At 45.2% G+C, this 15660-nt stretch overlaps 1 long non-coding RNA gene across 1 annotated transcript; it reads left to right on the top strand.

Annotated features, from left to right (window-relative positions):
* Positions 1-9213: 9213 nt before the first annotated feature.
* Positions 9214-15259, top strand: LOC142069358 (uncharacterized). Its single transcript, XR_012665149.1, has 3 exons — positions 9214-9836; positions 13353-13381; positions 13808-15259. It is a non-coding gene; the product is annotated as an uncharacterized LOC142069358 (long non-coding RNA).
* The last annotated feature ends 401 nt before the right edge of the window (positions 15260-15660 follow it).

The raw sequence follows: 15660 nt of genomic DNA, 5'->3' as shown, positions 1-15660 counted from the left end.
CAATATGTAGAGGTAATCTGAAAACTGGACAAGGGCAGTGTGAATTTTATAGTCCCTAATGTAGCATTAATCACAGACCATCAGTATCCTACTACATCTCTTTCTGGTACAGTACTATACCACATCTGTTGTCTAAACACTTTCATATACTTCTGAGAGGCATTAGCATCAATGGCATATGTTAGGGGGCTTATTCCTACACCCGCTTCCTTCCCTGGTCCTTCTCGCATGAACAGAGAGCAACAATACCCGAAGTCCAAAGGTGCAAACAATTCAATGTTTATTGGGGTGAACTTCCAGCAAGCATAATTCGAGTTTCCTTCCTTAGTATCCTCATTCCCAGCTCTGACACCACAGAGCCTTACACTTGATGTCCCTGTTCCCATTCCTGCTCTTAGCAAAACATGATTCCAATTTCCTTACCCCCATTCCCTCTTCCCATCTCCCCCTTTAGCCAAACATGATTCCAATTTCCTTACCCCCATTCCCACTTCCCATCTCCCCCACCCACACACCCACCCCCTCACTTCCTGATTGACTGCAGACTATGTAGTAAAACTTGAGTTCTGCTTAGCTATACCTTAACCAATCATTTTCCTGAAATTTAACTAACCCATCCTAAAATATTGTAACATGATTATGTAACCAATTATATCCCACCACCTTAATTAGTTTACACCCAGCAAAATTAATTATACAGCAGACAGGAACAATCACAGAACCAGACAGAGATTATACAGACAAACAATAGCAAAGTAGGAACTATAATGACAAAACAATACAGAAGTGAGGATTTCACATCCCAGCTATGGATAGGTGAGTTCTTGCCAGACAGGATGCTATCAAACTAAGTTTCCTTTTACATCTTCTAGGCACTTCCCTTTCTCTGGAGGCAATGGGCATTATCAGGACAGGATTGTATTCCTAACAGCCCAATAGCACCTTCTTTCAATGTGACTAGTTTGGAATGTGAGGATGTGACCAGTCGCTTCCCAGTTTATGGCTGCCTGTTGCTTAGCCAAAGGCCTTAGCCTAAGAGATAAATGGTAAGAGGTAAGTAGCCTGAGGTAAGTGGGAAAGCGGGATACCGGGAGGAAGCACAGGCAGCAACGTCTGTGAGGGGAGGGCTCCTACCTCATACTGAGAATGAGGGGCGATCAGCAGGTTAACTCAAGTGCCTATATACAAATGCACAAAGCCTTGGATACAAGCAGGGAGAACTGGATGTCCTGGTGATGTCAAGGAATTATGACGTGATTGGAATAACAGAGACTTGGTGGGATAACTCACATGACTGGAGTACTGTCATGGATGGTTATAAACTGTTCAGGAAGGACAGGCAGGGCAGAAAAGGTGGGGGAGTAGCACTGTATGTAAGGGAGCAGTATGACTGCTCAGAGCTCCGGTAGAAAACTGCAGAAAAACCTGAGTGTCTCTGGATTAAGTTTAGAAGTGTGAGCAACAAGAGTGATGTAGTGGTGGGAGTCTGCTATAGACCACCGGACCGGGGGATGGGGTGGACGAGGCTTTCTTCCGGCAACTCGCAGAAGCTACTAGATCGCACTCCCTGGTTCTCGTGGGTGACTTTAATCATCCTGATATCTGCTGGGAGAGCACTACAGCGGTGCTCAGACAATCCAGGAAGTTTTTGGAAAGTGTAGGGGACAATTTCCTGGTGCAAGTGCTGGAGGAGCCAACTAGGGGGTGAGCTTTTCTTGACCTGCTGCTCACAAACCGGGAAGAATTCATAGGGGAAGCAAAAGTGGATGGGAATCTGGGAGGCAGTGACCATGAGTTGGCCGAGTTCAGGATCCTGACACAAGGAAGAAAGGTAAGCAGCAGAATACGGACCCTGGACTTCAGGAAAGCAGACTTCAACTCCCTCAAGAAACCAATGGGTAGGATCCCCTGGGGGAATAACATGAGGGGGAAAGGAGTCCAGGAGAGCTGGCTGTATTTCAAGGAATCCCTATTGAGGTTCCAGGGACAAACCATCCCGATGTGTAGAAAGAATAGTAAATATGGCAGGCGACCAGCTTGGTTTAACGGTGAAATCCTTGCGGATCTTAAACATAAAAAAGAAGCTTACAAGAAGTGTAAGATTGGAAAAATGACCAGGGAACAGTATAAAAATATTGCTCGGGCATGTAGGAATGAAATCAGGAGGGCCAAATCACACCTGGAGCTGCAGCTAGCAAGAGATGTTAAGAGTAACAAGAAGGGTTTCTTCAGGTATGTTGGCAACAAGAAGAAAGCCAAGGAAAGTGTGGGCCCCTTACTGAATGAGGGAGGCAACCTAGTGACAGAGGATGTGGAAAAAGCTAATGTACTCAATGCTTTCTTTGCCTCTGTCTTCATGAACAAGGTCAGCTCCCAGACTGCTGCGCTGGGCAACACAGCATGGGGAGTAGGTGGCCAGCCCTCTGTGAAGAAAGAGGTGGTTAGGGACTATTTAGAAAAGCTGGACGTGCACAAGTCCATGGGGCCGGATGCGTTGCATCCGAGAGTGCTAAATGAATTGGCAGATGTGATTGCAGAGCCATTGGCCATTATCTTTGAAAACTCGTGGCGAACGGGGGAAGTCCCGGATGACTGGAAAAAGGCTAATGTAGTGCCCATCTTTAAAAAAGGGAAGAAGGAGGATCCTGGGAACTACAGGCCAGTCAGCCTCACCTCAGTCCCCGGAAAAATCATGGAGCAAGTCCTCAAGGAATCTATCATGAAGCACTTACATGAGAAGCACTTACATGGGGAAGAGATGGCCAGCCCTCTGTGGAGATAGAGGTGGTTAGGGACTATTTAGAAAAGCTGGACGTGCACAAGTCCATGGGGCCGGACAAGTTGCATCCGAGAGTGCTGAAGGAATTGGCGGCTGTGATTGCAGAGCCATTGGCCATTATCTTTGAAAACTCGTGGCGAACGGGGGAAGTCCCGGATGACTGGAAAAAGGCTAATGTAGTGCCAATCTTTAAAAAAGGGAAGAAGGAGGATCCTGGGAACTACAGGCCAGTCAGCCTCACCTCAGTCCCTGGAAAAATCATGGAGCAGGTCCTCAAAGAATCAATCTTGAAGCACTTGCATGAGAGGAAAGTGATCAGGAACAGCCAGCATGGATTCACCAAGGGACGGTCATGCCTGACTAATCTAATCGCCTTGTATGATGAGATTACTGGTTCTGTGGATGAAGGGAAAGCAGTGGATGTATTGTTTCTTGACTTTAGCAAAGCTTTTGACACGGTCTCCCACAGTATTCTTGTCAGCAAGTTAAGGAAGTATGGGCTGGAAGAATGCACTATAAGGTGGGTAGAAAGCTGGCTAGATTGTCGGGCTCAACGGGTAGTTATCAATGGCTCCATGTCTAGTTGGCAGCCGGTATCAAGTGGAGTGCCCCAAAGGTCGGTCCTGGGGCCGGTTTTGTTCAATATCTTCATAAATGATCTGGAGGATGGTGTGGATTGCACTCTCAGCAAATTTGCGGATGATACTAAACTGGGAGGAGTGGTAGATACGCTGGAGGGGAGGGATAGGATACAGAAGGACCTAGACAAATTGGAGGATTGGGCCAAAAGAAATCTGATGAGGTTCAATAAGGATAAGTGCAGGGTCCTGCACTTAGGACGGAAGAACCCAATGCACAGCTACAGACTAGGGACCGAATGGCTAGGCAGCAGTTCTGCGGAAAAGGACCTAGGGGTGACAGTGGACGAGAAGCTGGATATGAGTCAGCAGTGTGCCCTTGTTGCCAAGAAGGCCAATGGCATTTTGGGATGTATAAGTAGGGGCATAGCGAGCAGATCGAGGGATGTGATCGTTCCCCTCTATTCGACATTGGTGAGGCCTCATCTGGAGTACTGTGTCCAGTTTTGGGCCCCACACTTCAAGAAGGATGTGGATAAATTGGAGAGAGTCCAGCGAAGGGCAACAAAAATGATTAGGGGTCTAGAACACATGACTTATGAGGAGAGGCTGAGGGAGCTGGGATTGTTTAGCCTGCAGAAGAGAAGAATGAGGGGGGATTTGATAGCTGCTTTCAACTACCTGAAAGGGGGTTCCAAAGAGGATGGTTCTAGAGTATTCTCAGTGGTAGAAGATGACAGGACAAGGAGTAACGGTCTCGAGTTGCAGTGCGGGAGGTTTAGGTTGGATATTAGGAAAAACTCTTTCACTAGGAGGGTGGTGAAACACTGGAATGCGTTATCTAGGGAGATGGTAGAATCTCCTTCCTTAGAAGTTTTTAAGGTCAGGCTTGACAAAGTCCTGGCTGTGATGATTTAATTGGGGATTGGTCCTGCTTTGAGCAGGGGGTTGGACTAGATGACCTCCTGAGGTCCCTTCCAACTCTGATATTCTATGATTCTATGAAGAACAGGGCCTCAGACTATCACAGTAAGAGAAGGCCCTTACACCGGCAGACAGTGATTTTGATTCTTTCTTTTATCTCTCTCTAACTAGCCAAGTGATAAGAATACACCTAAATTCTTAGAGTATGGGCCTTTACAGACAGACCTGAATATCTATACTAACAGCATAAAAGGGCGTATATTGCAATATGGTACAGGTTAAATTATTAGTTACTGGAATAATTTCAGTACAGGTAAAATTTCCAGTGACAGAACAAACTCTTTGGGTATATGTTTGGTTATTCACTAATTGGGTGACCAAATAACAATGAGGGCCTCTTTCATCTAACATTTTGCAGACTCCAGGAACGACCATCATATCTACTTTGCTACAGAACCCACTAATCTCAATTTCTGATTCTTGGGGTTCATCTGTAGTGATATCATATATTTCTATTTCCACTGATCCATTTGTTTTCCATTCAGTTGTTCTCTCATATGAACTATTCTGAACCTTAAAAAATAAATTTTCTGAACAAAATTTCAATAAATCACTTAGGTTTCATTAGAATATTCAGTATCATCTGTATTTGGGTAACTTACAGGAGTCTTGGCAAAGGCGGAGGGGATGGTGGGAGTAATGTTCGTGGCTGTAAGGTGTTTTTTGGTATTCATCATCTGGAAGACAATTAGGGAGGCCAGTGCATTCTGATGGTGCTTGCCCATAAGCACAGATTCCAGCCCCTGAAATAAACCCACCCCACCACTTCACTCCACATTCCCAAGAATACATCCCGCAACTCCCTCCCTGCCAATGTACAATGCTCTGTCTTTGCCACCAAGGCCAATTCTCAATGTCTTTTGTAGTCAGCAATCCTTGGATCTTGGTGGTTTTAGCAGGGCAGGCATTCCTTCTTCTCTCTTGGAACAGTCGTGGTTTTGCATTATACAGGGGAGAGGTTACTAGCACATCACCCTGTAGAGCTTTGGTTTCTTTAGCAAATACTGAATGCAGGTTAGTTCTGTCAGTGGACAAGGGAGAGGTTACTAGAGGTTACTTGTTGTCAAGGTTCCTTCCCCACTCTGAACTCTAGGGTACAGATGTGGGGACCTGCATGAAAACCTCCTAAGCTTACTTTTACCAGCTTAGGTTAAAACTTCCCCAAGGTACAAACTATTTTACCCTTTGCCCTCGGACTTCCACTGCCACCACCAAACTTTATCTGGGTTCCTGAAAAAACGTAGTTTGGAAACGTCTTTCCCCCCAAAATCCTCCCAACCCTTGCACCCCACTTCCTGGGGAAGGTTTGGTAAAAATCCTCACCAATTTGCATAGGTGACCACAGACCCAAACCCTTGGATCTTAGAACAATGAAAAAATATTCAGTTTCCTTACAAGAAGATTTTTAATAGAAGTAAAAAAGAATCACCTCTGTAAAATCAGGATGGTAAATACCTTACAGGGTAATTAGATTCAAAACATAGAGAATCCCTCTAGGCAAAACCTTAAGTTACAAAAAAGACACACAGACAGGAATATTCATTCTATTCAGCACAGCTATTTTCTCAGCCATTTAAAGAAATCATAAACTAACACATACCTAGCTAGATTACTTACTAAGTTCTAAGACTCCATTCCTGTTCTGTCCCCGGCAAAAGCATCACACAGACAGACACAGACCCTTTGTTTTTCTCCCTCCTCCCAGCTTTTGAAAGTATCTTGTCTCTTCATTGATCATTTTGGTCAGGTGCCCGCGAGGTTACCTTTAGCTTCTTAACCCTTTACAGGTGAGAGGATTTTTCCTCTGGCCAGGAGGGATTTTAAAGGGGTTTACCCTTCCCTTTATATTTATGACACTTGTCTTTTCCCGTGCTGTCCAAAAGGAGGAAAGAAAAAACCCAGAAGGAGGGACAGGCTGATCAGTAGTCAAAGTAAAGTCATCTCGAGGTGGAGGGGTCTTTTTGCAGTAAGAAGCATGGGTCCAGGCAGTCAGTCCTTGGCACTTCACAGCAGGGTTGGTAGTTAGCAGGACGTAATAAGGGCCTTTCCAGCGTGGGGCCAGAGTAGTCTTTCCTTAATGGACCTTTATGTAGACCCAGTCACCTGGTTTTAACAAATGGCAGGTTTGCTCAGGATCCTTGGAGCAGGACTTCTTTCACCTGTAAATACAGAGACCTAACACGTTTCATTAATGTCTGGCAGTGCTTTGCAGATCTCACAGCTGCTTGGGCACGTTCAAGCCCCACTCTTTCTTGGTGGTCAGCCAAATCCTAGCTGTGAGCAGTGTCCTTGAGTGGGCCAGCATCTTATCTTTGGACCAAGCCTGCATTGAATTAACTCGTCCTCCATTCTTTTTCTTCTCCCCTTCTTGGCTTATATTAACCTATAAAGGAAACTTTCACTTTCCACTCACACACCTTTGTTCAAAAATGAACACATATACATTGCCCATTATACAGCACTTTAGTCTTATGGTTCAATGTATGCCACATACACCCTTCTAGTAAAATGACTTTATTACAGAGCTTTGGAGCAACAAGCCAGAACAAGCACACCCTCTTTTGAGGAGTCCACTTGGTACAACCTCTGGTGTCCAATAGCTTTCCTCCCTCCCCAGCCCCCTGGCTAGAAATTTGAGGTAGCCAGAAGGATTCCATGTGTAATATGGGGAGTGGGTTAATCTTTCATGTCCTTGCTTCCAAAGACTGTTGGTGTGCAAATTTTAACAATTTTTTCAATTAAAAGATCTGGCCAATGAAATTTCCTTTTCTTACTTAAACAAATGTATTAAACTTTAGTATATCACATTTTCCTGATATTATCCAAACACTTTGTATTCCAAGTTGAATTAAACAAGTATCTGCCTTTTGATTTAACCCTTCTATTTAGTTTTAAACTAAACTGTCCTATGAAAAATTAAACACAGCAATTCTGGCCACAAGACAAACACCACAAGACAGGACATAGAACACAGAACATAATTCCTATTGTGCCAGTAAATTCATGATATGTTGAATTGCTTTTCAGCTGGCATCAGTTTTCTCTGATTTTCTGAAAGACAAAAAGAACATAGATCTACCCCTTCTGGGTAGTCAGTCATTGCTTAAAATATTTCCTTTTTATACAAATACCCTTGTTAATTGTAGGCAAACAGAGGAATTACCCATATTTTCTTGTATTTGTTTCATAGGCAACCCAGGTTTCAGTGGCTTCTACCTTATCAGTTAAGTAATTTACATTAAACCAGATGCTTTCCAGCTTGCTTTTGGATCCAAAGCTATCTACAGCTTAAAGATTCTTCTCCCAAAACAACACCCAATCAACTCAGATTTTACCATTCCAAGTATTATTCCAGGATTTAAGTTTCCCATTCCGGTAATTATTTACTCCTCTTTTTTCACTATGCCCTCCAAGTTTCCAACCTGTTTTCCAGTCTCTCTATCTGTTGCCTGCCCACTTGGGCCCGATCCTGTTTTTCTCTCTGAACTGTCCCTTCCATGGGCACCAGCTTTGTCCCACTACCAATTTAACAAGGAGGGTTGGCTTCTTAACTAGCCCCCAGCCCTCCTGGTCTCTTCTCTTAAATATTCTCACTCACAAGGGCTACCCTAGTCCTCACCCGTGAGGTTTGTCTCCTGGACAGAACACACAGCCAATTGGCATTTTAACTATTTAATTTCCTCTTATGGCAGACACACTGCTGTTACGGCATATGCTGAGCACAAATGGTTAAATTTTGACAAGTCTCTGAAGGACTGATACTTGCTTAGCCAGTGCTTCCTTTTCTGCCTGGAAGTCTTCTGAAGGCTTACAGCTTGTCCTGGGCGTAGGTTTGAGTTGCTGCTTGGTTCATAATCTATACTTTTAATTGATCAATTCTAGCTGTCAGGTACACATCTCTTTCCTTACCCCAACTCCTCTTTGTACCCCAGGCATGCTACGGTTAAGGTTGTATGCACCAAGCTTTATATGCGTGGAGCGAGACTCCCCGAGTCCTCCCCTCCACCAACCTGGACTTCTACAACCAGGACTACATCCAGTTGCGCTCTGTCATCACCGACCGGGGTGGAGACAGGAATGCTAAACCCCTCTCCGGTTCTCAGACCTACTGTGGCTGAGAGTGGGACTCACCTTTAATCATGCAATTCTTAACATGTAATACCAACTGTGCCAAACAAAGCAAATGTAAAATATCATGGGCAAAAGAGAGAGATTGTGTACACTCTGCAGGGTTCTCCCCATCCTCACTTTTCCATCAAAACCGTGACGGATTTTCATTACCAATTTGCCTGTGCCTCAGTTGATCAGGCTAAGACGACAGGATCGTAGCACGGAGATGAAGAGAACATACCATGTGACTGAATTTAAAGCATTAATTAATAAAATAATAAAATAACAGCACTCAAGGGAAGAAAAAACGTTAATGCTCAAACCTTGACCTGCTTTTATACTCACAAACATGCTTCCTGGGCTGGCCGGGCCCAGGGGGTAGGAGAGACGGAGAGAAAGAGATGGATGGGAGGTTATCCTGTGCACAGATTGTCCAGAGATAAGCTGTAAAAATTTCCAACTTGCTTCCACTTTTGGGAGGTATTCCAGTCCAGGCCGGCTGCCTGTGGCTTCTTTAGCATCTCCAAACCACACCAGCTCCAGGGTTGCAAAGGCAGACTATTGGGTCTCAGTGGGTGGCCAACCTTCGCAAATGTAATCTCCTGCAACTTATTTGCCTTTGTTTTACCTTTGTCTATATTTTCTTCACAGCCAGCTGGGGCTAAAAGCAGGTGGGTTTTTTTGTGGTTGGCATGGTCTGTGTCGATTCTTGACCTTGAACGCAAAGCAGCTTTCTTCTTATCTCTAGGCCAAGCTAACTTTTCAGATTAACCCGTTCCTTTCCTTCCTTGACTTCAGCCTTAACTAATTGGGAATATAAAGAAGCCGAGGGGTAAACAAAAAATAATTTGGGAGGCATCCGGATGCTTTACATTTTGTTTTAATGCCTGTACTTGAGTTTTTAATTTTTCCTGGGAGTCCTTTAGACTCCAAACCCGAGACTCATGGAGTCTCTTTGTGGCTTCCTCTGAGGTGTATGATTTTATTGAAATTGAAGGTACCTTCTAGTGGGAATTGTTTAGCGGGATTATCACGCATGTAAAGATTCCAATTTTCCAAATACCTGCAGGTCCTAGGACCATAATGTACGTACATGTGATATGCTGGGGTACCCTTAGGCGATATGGGGGAATATTTAGACTGTCCCCCACCCGTTTTCTAGACACACAGCAGGGAGCTGATAAGATAAGAATATCTCTTCCGCTCGAATCACTCACACAGGAAAGATTTATCGAGGATGTCCACGACCTTCCTACACCTGCCTTCAGCAAAGACCGTCGTCTAGTCTCAGAGAGATGGCGCCGCTTACTCTGATTGCTTCCGGTGAGCTGGTCAGACCAGTCAGTGGCTCATAAGCGTGGCGGAAAGGGACAAGACGGATAGAGGTACACAACTCTAGACCCAGGCAGGCTGCTCACAGGGTGATGCTGTGCTGAGACAGCCCCCTAGTCAGGATCTTTTACTGATCCACTGAGGTGCAGTACACTGGGCTTGCGTTAGGGACAGCCCCGGTCATGAGCCTTTGGCTTCGCAGGGCGTTCTGGGAGTCTTCTGGCGACCCTCATTCACACTTATACACACACACCCACACCAAGGCCTCTGTTCCTGCGTACCACGATGCATCTTTACCTTATGTCCAGACTTAATACAACCTTTCCCTTATGTGAGGCGGTAACAACCCCCCAGTACTGGTACATTAACCTTATTGGGGGTGGCAAAACTAAGTCCCCAGCACCACATCAGACTAACCTTATTGGGGGTGGCAAAACAGTTCCCCAGCACCGCTCTGTAGCTGATCTTGCTGCACAATCAATAAGTTCGGATGGCGTAAGCCCAAAAGGGACAGATAGCCTCATGGGCAGTCCTCCTCCGATACCCCAATAGAGCTTTCAAAAGGTCTCTTACCTCTATTGTGGTACCATGGGGTTCAAAGGGGAATGATCCGTAGCAGCTGCCATTGTCTTAGCGGGCATTGCCATCCCAGACAAGCCCTCAAATTGTCGGAGAAAAACACAGTTCTCACTCTCAGGTTGGGTGCAGCAAATCAGATACACTTTATTACCTCAAGCAATTGCACAGAGGGAGAGAGTGCACTCGGACACAGGGTTTCCCCCACCTAGGCAGGTCTCTCAAAGATAAACAATTAGAGCAAGTATTTATACCTTTATTACAGACAATAATAAGCAACAACTGCATATCGTTTATACATATTCCTTCATGAGATCTTATTTTTCTTACCATTTCTCTTATAGTCTGCATTCTATTCTTATCTAATACAAGGTCACAACAGCCTCTTTCACAGTTGTTTTCCACTCACTTCGCACTATCCCTGCTTCTACAAATCTCGCGTTATTAAAGCTAGAGTTAGCCTGACTCCTGCTCAATATAGAGGCCTGCATCCAAATTCCCTTTATCTACTTCCACACCATGTAGGTACTTATAAATTGTAATCAGATCTCCCCTTTACCTTCTGTTTGTTAAACTACCTACAGTGAGATCCTTGCCCCGGCAGGTTTTCCAATCCTTTAACCATTCTCGTAGCTCTTCTCTCAACATTCTCCAATTTATCAACCTCTTTCTCGAATGGTGGGCACCAGAACTGGGCACAGGATCCTAGCAGTGGTCACACCGGTGACAAACACAGAGGTAAAATAACCTCTCTGCTCCTACCTGGGATTCCCTGTTTATGCATCCCAGGATCGCATTGGCCCTTCTGGCCACAGATTGGGAGCTTATGTTCAGCTGATTGTCCACCATGAGCCCCAAATCTTTTTCCAGTCATTATTTCCCAGGATAGAGTCCCCCATTCTGCAAGCAAGGCCTACATTCTTTGGTCCTAGGTGTTTACATTTACATTTTGCTGCACCAGCTTACCAAGTGATCCAGATGGCTCTGTATCAGTGACCTGTCCACTCCCCCAATTTTTGTATCATCAGAAAACTTTATCAGCGATGATTTTTTGTTTTCGTCCAGGTTATTGAGCAAAATGATCAATAGAGTAGGGCCAAGAACCAATCCCTCACTGGAAACACACCCGCTTGATGACAATTCCCCATTTACAACTGCATTTTGAGACCTATCATTTAGCCAGTTTTTAATCCATTTAATATGTGCCGTGTTAATTTTATATCATTCTAGATTTTTAATCAAAATATCATGCGGTACCAAGTCAAATACCTTACAGATGTCTCAGTATATTATGCCAGCACTGTTACCTTTATCAACCTAATTTGTAATCTCATCCAAAAAATATATCAAGTTAGTTTGAAAGGATCTATTTTCCATAAACACACCTTGATTTGCATTAATTTAATTAAACTCCTTTAATTCTTTATCAGTCAAGTCCCGTATCAGCTGCTCCATTATCTAGGCCAGGATCGATGTCAGGCTGACAGGCCTATAATTATTCAGGTCATCTCGTTTACCCTTTTTAAAAATTGGCACAACATTAGTGGTCTTCCAGTCTTCTGGAGCTTCTCCCCTGCTTCAAGACTTATTGAAAATCAGAATTAATGGTCCAGTGAGTTCCGCCTCAGCCGGCTCATTTAAAACTCATGGATGCGAGTTATCTGGACCTGCTGATTTAAAAGTATCTAATTTTAATAGCTTCTGTTTAACATCTTCCCAAGATACCAGAGAAATGTAACAGTATTATGACCACCATATGATGAGACTATATTATCTGTTTTCCCCCCAAATATGGAACAAAAATATTTATTGAACACTTCCTTTTTTTCTCCGTTATTATAGATAATTCTACAGTTTTCATCTTGTAATGGACTAACACCATTGTCAGGATTCTTTTTGTTCTTAATGTATTTTAAAAACTCCTTTTTATTGTCCTTATCTCTGCTGGCCATAGATTTCGCCTTGTGTCCTTTTTCTTCCCTTATCAATTTTTTACAATTCCTGACTTCTGATTTATATTTATTACTATCAACTTCCCCTTTGTTCCGTTTGTTATATATATATATTTATTTTGTATATCTGCCTTCACATCCCCTCTAAACAAGGTTGGTTATTTAAACCAGTATGGCCTATTTTCTAGGTCGTGGCTTTTTGAGCATCTAGTAAGGTGCTCTTAAATGATTCCCAATAATCATTCACATTTTTCTAATTAAATTCTTCCTCCCAGCTGATCTGGCTCATAACTGTTTTCAGCTTTGAGAAATTGGCCCTATTAAAGCAGCAAGTTTATATATTACTGGTCTGGACTTTATTCTGCTTGAACATTATAAATGTGATCAGATCATGATCACTTGTACATAATCTACCATTAAATTTTTAGTTCTCTGATCAGTTCTTCTTAATCTGTTAGGACAAGGTCTAATGTAGAATTCCCCTGCGTTGGCTGCAACACTTGTTGTATTAGAAAATTGTCATGTATAATGTTTATAAATCCCAAGCATGTTTTAGTACTCACAGCATGAGACCTTCAGCATATGTTGCTCAAATTAAAGTTCCCCATCATCACACAGCTGTTTCCCCTACACATTATAGATAGGTGTATAAGGAGGCAATGGAATTGAATAGACACTCTACTTCCACCTAGGGAGGGGCGGGGTTTGTTCACCAGTGGGAGGAGCTTAGATACTGTTTTCATCTCTAACAGGCAGCAGCCCACACCATAGTCTGCTTTCTATCCTGTCAGAGAGCAGCAAATCTGCAGGGTAATAGTGCTACAGGGCCTCACTCTGCTACCACTATTTAGCAGAGCCCCAGCACCATTCAGTGGGGAGAGGCACACAGACCTCTGCAACATAACATGGAAGCAAAAGGCTTCTTTCTAAAGGGGCTGAGAGCAGGACTGGGACTGGGAGAATGGGGAAACGGTGGGAGAGGGAAACTTCTCCTCAGGGGGATGAGGGTCCTGGTCTCACCCTCTGATGTTTGTTTTGCAGTGGTGGTGATCTAAGCTCCCTTCCTCTAGGTAAGGAGAGATGCTGGTTTTTTCCACTTTGAATGTTTTCCCTTTAAAACAGCTGCTCGGGGAGAGAGCAACAGGCTGGATCCTGGGTCTGGAGGGACAGACTGAGGAAGGCTGGCGGTGCTTTAGAGGATTTGCAGTATGGCCTGGGTATGTCACTGCCTCTCACCTCTACTTGCTTCCCCATCTATCAGATGGAGACAGCATCCTAGACCAAGCCCTGACGGTGACGTTAGTGCAGCAGAAAGGCAATACAATGTTAAGCTGTGGGAGGGCAGAGGAGTTATGGGGTGGGATCGGGGATGGCGCTGGCGTTACCAACAGAAACGCTGGGTGCTAGGGTGCAAACTGCTCTCTGGGTGTCCAGTCTGTGGCGGGTTATTTCCCAGAACATGATCTCGGATGATTGTGGTTTCCCTGTCACTCCAGTCCGCGACTTTCCTGCACAAGGCAGAGAGGAAGCCCAGCCACATTCGTCATCTCCAGACAAGGCAGAACCTGAGGAAAAAACACATAAGGGGCTGCAAGAAATTACAAGTCAGGAGATGCAGGAATAAAACCCTCCAGAGAAAACAATGAAATGCTAGCAAGAGAATATGACAGGAGCTCCAGAGCATCCCACTGCTAGTACAGTACCAGCCTCTCCCGGTAGGTGGTGCTGCAGGAGCACTGACTGTCAGGGAGCCCCCAGGTACTCCAGTCCCAGCCTCTCCCAGACAGAAGGGTGGTAGAAACACTGGCTGTGGGGAGCCCCCTGCTACCTCCAGGCTTCATGGGGGCGGAGAGGAAATGTGATCTTCTACCATCCTCCATCCACAACCAAAACCCACCCAGCTGTGAGACTAAAGTGGGCTGCCACTTGCATAGATTGTGCAGCTCTTCCTTGTATGCTTGTCCCTCTCCTCTCCTGAGCTGTGAAATGGTTATCGGTGTCGACCCTTTAAATGGTCACCTTCAGAGATTCAGCGTTAACCCCCCTTTCCTGTGAATGTAAACTTGGAATCCCCAGCCCTAAGAGCTGTTGTTTCCAGCTGTCTGCAGACTCAGACAGACATCACAGCATCAGGTTCACTTGGGTCACATTTTGAAGTTGATCTTTGTAACCACGGGGGCTACAGGCTTGATTTTCTTTTATAAATGAAAAAAACTTCTGTGTTGAAACACAAGATTCCACCACAAGGGAAGGGACGGGGGCATCGACCCAAATCCAACTCCAGCCTCTCCCAGCAGGACGAGCTCATGGGGAGTGGGGCAGGAGCACTGGCTGCGGGGGAGCTCCGAGTGACTGCAACCCCAGCCTGTCCTAACAGACACCCCATTCTGCATGTAAACCTGTTCTAAGGAAATCCTGCCAGCTCAGGGTGGGGAGCCCTGTGCTGTGCTGAGCTTCAGTGCCCAGGGTTTGAATGCCACGGCCTTATACCAGCTCTATAAAAAATAAATACCACTGGATAGATGCACTTTAAATATATGGTGTCATCTATGTTGTTATTATTTTTATTCTTATTCATTTGTATTATGGTAGCAGCTCGGAGCTACAGCCATTGTCCAGGACCCAGTGTGCTAGGCACTGTATGTTATTAGGTGTGTTATGGTTGTACCTAGGTGGCCCAGCTGTGTCTCCCTTGGGCCTGTGAGGGCTGCTCTTGGGCAAGCTGGGCCAGGGCTCCTAATTGCCACATTGTCAGTACTGGCCCTTTCTCCCCGCTGGCCGAACAGTAAGCAGTTGCAGTGGCCTGGACCAGAGCTGAACACGGGCCCTGATTCCTGCCCCAGCCTGGCCATCAGTGAAACACCCACCCCCACTAGCCTTCCACCCACTCTTTCCCCGGGGATAGGACTGGCACAGCCCCGTCCAGGATGGGACCAACCTGCTGCCTCCTCCCCCCCCCCCCCCCCCCCCCCCCGCCACAGGTAGCAACAGCCTCAAGCGGGCAGGCGGAACAGGGGATGCTGACACAACTTACTTTGTGCCCCCTCCCGCAAAATTTTTCTGAAATAACGCCCCTGTTCTCAAGCGTGAGGGGCAGCAGGGGAGGGAGCACAAAGATGCTGGTTTGAAAATGGCTCAAGTGGGCGCTGGAGGGTGGCCAAGCAGAGGTGGGGAGGCGGCAGCTTGAGAGTGAATGAGAGATGAGAGGTTCAGGGGGGACAGGCCTGTGAATAAATTGAACAAGTGTCATGTCAAGCTTGAACAAAATAGAAGCATTGCAAATGTTAGGCCTCAAACTTTCATATTCTGCAAAATACAAGCCTTGGAAAAATAAAGCTTATGCTTGTGA

This window comes from Caretta caretta, chromosome 15 (genome assembly GCF_965140235.1).
Source record: "Caretta caretta isolate rCarCar2 chromosome 15, rCarCar1.hap1, whole genome shotgun sequence".
Taxonomy (NCBI): domain Eukaryota; kingdom Metazoa; phylum Chordata; order Testudines; family Cheloniidae; genus Caretta; species Caretta caretta.
This window is presented reverse-complemented; position numbering and strand designations above follow the sequence as displayed.